This window comes from Megalopta genalis, unplaced genomic scaffold (genome assembly GCF_051020955.1).
Source record: "Megalopta genalis isolate 19385.01 unplaced genomic scaffold, iyMegGena1_principal scaffold0052, whole genome shotgun sequence".
NCBI classification, from domain to species: Eukaryota; Metazoa; Arthropoda; class Insecta; order Hymenoptera; family Halictidae; genus Megalopta; species Megalopta genalis.
In genome coordinates this window covers 845001-850000 of record NW_027476121.1, presented here as the reverse complement: position 1 = coordinate 850000, position 5000 = coordinate 845001, and the positions used below count along the sequence as shown (strand labels likewise).

At 58.1% G+C, this 5000-nt stretch overlaps 1 pseudogene; it reads left to right on the top strand.

The window, feature by feature from the left end:
• Window positions 1-5000, top strand: part of LOC143261449 (large subunit ribosomal RNA) — a 10724-nt pseudogene that overhangs the window by 2451 nt on the left and 3273 nt on the right.

Genomic DNA, 5000 nt, shown 5'->3' with positions numbered 1-5000 from the left:
GTCGATAGATTAATGTAGGTAAGGGAAGTCGGCAAATTGGATCCGTAACTTCGGGATAAGGATTGGCTCTGAGGAGCGGGGCGTGTCGGGCTTGGTCGGGAAGCGGGTCTGGCTGACGTGCCGGGCCTGGGCGAGGTGAACGGCTCTCGTGGCTGGGATCCGAGCTCGGTCCCGTGCCTTGGCCTCCCGCGGATCTTCCTTGCTGCGAGGCTTCCGTGGCGTTTCCCATCGGTGCGGTCGTCCTCTTCGGCCGCCATTCAACGCTCAGCTCAGAACTGGCACGGACTAGGGGAATCCGACTGTCTAATTAAAACAAAGCATTGCGATGGCCCCCACGGGTGTTGACGCAATGTGATTTCTGCCCAGTGCTCTGAATGTCAACGTGAAGAAATTCAAAAAAGCGCGGGTAAACGGCGGGAGTAACTATGACTCTCTTAACGGGAGTTATAGTTGCAGGGACGGTGATGCGCAATATAGACCTCTTGCTAGGTCCATTAGCCTCTCCCGTCCAAGTCTTCCCCACCTCCTATAGGTACCTGCCGGGTCATGCTAACGGGGTTCAGGCGAAAGGCTCGCTTTAAGGGCCTTTGGGCCCATGCACCTGCCCCCCGCCTTCGGGCCGGAGCGAGTCGGCGACACGATTTATCGTGTCGTCCGGGGGAGGGTGGAGCTTTCTTAGCTCCCCGGTGCGGCGGGCTGCCACCCCGTCGCGCCGGTTTGTCTACAGGCCCAAAGAAAAAAGGAAATTATGATAATCTCCGGCGAGGGCCTCGGCTCGCCAGACCTGTAGACGAGGCCGTGGCAGCCACGCCGCCGGTCCCTGCCCCACCGCGCCCTCCTACCCCCGCCCCAGCCTTTGTTCCACCGACCCCAATACCACCACCGACCATCAGTGGTATAGACCCAGGGCCCTCTGAGGCGCGCGTCCCGCTGACCGGCACATTCATGTGTCCGGACTGTTGCCGCACCTTTCCATCCAAGATTGGATTGGGGGTACACCGACGTCGCATGCATCCGGACCAGATGAACGCGGAAGTCGACATTGAGCGAGTCAAAAAGCGTTGGAGCGCTGAAGAACTGCGCTTGATGGCGAGGGAGGAAGCACTTGCCGCCACCAGGGGAGTACGGTTCATCAATCAACACCTGATGGCCGTGCTCCCCATGGGACGCACTCTTGAGTCAATCAAGGGTGCGAGGCGTGGAGCGGACTACAAAAATCTTGTAGCCCAAGCGCTCCACGCCCTCCAGGTGGCGGATCACCAACCAGGTGATTCCTCCCTCCGTTCCGACACGGACGAGATCAGTAATGATCCTCCGCGGAACGAGGATGTGATGGGTCCATCACCATCTCCGGACCCATCACACCTGCCATCACCTCGCTCAATGCAGGGGAGTGAGAGCCCGCATGATGGATTTCGGGCGGCTATCCGGGAACTTCTTCCCGAGGTCGCCCGGATCCGGGGGTTCGGCGCACTCGCGCTCGTTGGAGTCGCAAACAACCTCCTCCACGGGCGCGATGTTGCTGCCGGACTCCATGCGTGGCTCCAGGGAGTTTTCCCTGTTCCTCCCCTGAGACGACCGCGACCAGCTTGTCCGGATGCATCCATCAGGGTGCCGAAGAAACGGCAACGTCGCCGGGATTATGCCCGCGTACAAACGCTCTACAAGGCAAACATGTCTAGAGCGGCCAGGGAGATTCTCGACGGGGGACCTGGGACACGCTCCCCAGATGTTGCAGTTATGGCTGCTCACTGGGGACCATTCGTGTCCCAGGAGTCTACCCCCGTCGAGCAGTCTAGGCGTTCTCCACCAACGCCCTCCCTGGCGTACGTGTGGCACCCGGTGACTTGTGACGATGTCATCACAGTCACAGTTGCCAATTCTTCGGCACCCGGTATTGATGGCATCACGGCGAGGCAGTGGAAGGCAGTTCCGACGAGCATAAAAGCCGTCTTCTTCAACATCGTGCTCGCATCGGGTGGTTTCCCTCCGGAAATGCTAATTAGCCGGACCGTGTTTGTTCCCAAGAAGGATGGGTCTTCTGACCCAAATGACTTCCGCCCACTAAGCATCGCTTCAGTCACCATACGCCATCTCCACAAGATCCTGGCCAAACGTCTACGTGCGGCCAGGCTTGTGGACATTAGGCAGCGATGCTTAGATGATGGGTGCGCGGAGAATATAGCTGTGCTGGCTTCACTGCTCGAAGACGCGCGGAGACGTCTAAGAGAGATCCATGTGGTCTCATTAGACGTCGCCAAGGCGTTCGATGCGGTGAGCCATCACGCTATATCCTCCGTGTTGGGACGAACCGGTCTGCCGGAGGGATTGGTTAGCTACACCACCCGGCTATATGCGAATAGCACCACGGTGTTTGAGGTTGACGGCGCTCGTTCGGAGCCCTTCCACGTAAGCAGGGGTGTGAGGCAGGGGGATCCCCTCTCCACACTCCTGTTTTGCCTCGTCGTTGATGAGGTACTAAGATCTGTACCTAGCGACGTCGGTTACGAGATCGAGGGCTGTCGGGTGAATGCGTTTGCATACGCCGACGATATAGTCCTCGTCTCGTCGACCAGGTTGGGTATGACCGCAGCCCTACGTGAGGTTGAGGCCCGGGCTAAGGAACAGGGGCTCTCGTTCAATGCACGCAAATGCGTGAGTCTCTCCATCGTGCCTGCCGGTAAGCAGAAGAAATACAAGGTCCTGGTCGATCCCCAGTATCGTCTTGCCGGTGGCGAGGAGATTAAACAACTCTCGCCATCCGAGCAATGGCGGTACTTGGGGGTCGATTTCAGGCCTGTAGGACTGAAGCGAGCCGGCAGTGTACTTAACACCGAGATGGAGAGACTAACGAGAGCCCCCTTGAAGCCGCAACAGCGGCTCAAGATACTTAGATCGTTCCTTATCCCGCGGTTCTACCATGCGCTTGTTCTGTCGGGGACAACCCTAGGGAAACTTAGGGCCCTCGACAGGCAAGTCCGCGTGGCCCTCCGTAGGTGGCTGCGGCTCCCGCACGATACCACCGTTGGATACTTCCACACTCCGTGCAGGATGGGAGGCCTCGGCATCCCATCCTTTGCCACCACCGTACCGGGACTCATGTACATGCGCCTCCAAAATCTGGCGGCCTCCTCCTCTCCAGCAGTGAAAGCTATTGCAGGGTCCAGCTGGGTCGATAAACGACTCAGCTGGGCCCAGCGGGCCCTTGTGAGGGACGGCACCATGCTGTCCTCCAAGGAGCTGAGAGAGGAGTGGTGGGCTAACCGCCTGTTCCGGTCGGTGGATGGTAATGAGCTACGTGGGTGTGGGAGGTCCAACCTTTCCAACTGGTGGATCGATGCGGGATCCTACGGTATACCCGGACGGGACTATGTCCAATATCATCACGTCCGGGTCAACAGTCTACCCACGCGGATACGCACGTCACGTGGTATCCGTCGCGAGACCAGAGAGCTGCAGTGTCGGGCGGGCTGTCGGGCAACCGAGACGTCCGCCCATGTCATCCAGGCATGCCACCGTACACACGGCGGTCGCATCAAGCGACATGATGCCGTGTGTGCGGTGGTAGCCTCTGGTCTCCGCGACGCGGGGTGGACTGTTGCCGTAGAGCCTCGGTTCCACACATCGTGTGGACTGAGGAAACCCGACCTGGTCGCTACAAGGTGCGGCAGCATCAGCGTGATAGACGCGCAGGTGGTCAGCGGAGCAACATCCTTGGACGACCATCATGAGAGAAAGAGGAGGTATTACTCGGAGAATGCTGATATTGTTCGCCAACTAGCGGACAATGCACGCATTTCTCCGAGTGATATCTCCTTCTCCTCGTGCACACTCTCCTGGCGGGGAGTGTGGTCGTCCAAATCCGCTGACTACCTCCTGGGTCTTGGGCTCCCTAGGAGGTTACTCTGTGGCATTACCACTAGGGTCCTCCTGGGAAGCCACACTAATTGGGTGCGATGGAACAAAATGGCTGGGCTGTGTGGGCGGGTGGGGCTCCCGCGGGTTGGGGTTGGGTGATCGGTGGTGGGGCGCTACTGCGCCTTTTTATATCCTTGGGTTACCCGTCCCCACACCACCTTAACGACGGGCAATATGCCACTTTTTGCAGCCAAAGTTGCTGTTGGGGGGGGTTTTAGCCGGTAGTCCGGAAACGGGAGTCCGGCACACCCCTCTCTAACAACAGAGGGAGTGCATAAATGCATTTCCCCCCCTAGGCAAAAAAAAAAAAAAAAAAAAAAAAAAAAAAAAAATAGCCAAATGCCTCGTCATCTAATTAGTGACGCGCATGAATGGATTAACGAGATTCCCATCTGTCCCTATCTACTGGCGGTGGCGGTCTGTGGCCACCCAGGGCGGGAGATAACCCCCGAACTAGCCCTCGCGTAGGAGGGTTGATCGGCCGAGTCGATGGGTGTATCGGCGATGAAGGCATTAGAGACCGTCAGTGCGTCGTACATGTAGTACTTCGCATAATGGCGAGGCCCTGATTTAGCATACGGGCTGTGGCGTGTTCTTTGTACAGCACTGTATGTGCTGTATGACTTCCGACTGGGGAACTGTTGTCACTCGTGGCATCAGTTCCCCAGTTTACGTTAAACGGTTTTTCAGACCGTTTTTCGTGGGCGGAACACGCCACTAGACAACACTCCGCTGGGCTCAGGAATACATGGGATGCAATCAATCCCCTGGGCAACCCAGGCCGCAAGGGGCAAACGTGCCCTAGCCACACTTGAGCCTCCACGAAAAAGGTACCGCTGGATAGCTCGTGTTCTTAAATACGCAGCGAACTGAACGAAGTGTGGTGGAGAGGAAGAGGCAGCCTCTCCGACTGCTGTCTCCCACGTGTTTGCCGTGCGTGGCGACCCTTGTCGTCGGAAAAGAGGATCCTGGGATCTGAGGGGGCCCTCTCCTGCGGGTGAGACGTCCCCAACACGTACCTTTGGCCTCTGCTTCGGCTAGATGGGCGGCTGGACGAGAAAAGCAGCCCTGGTCCAGTCAAT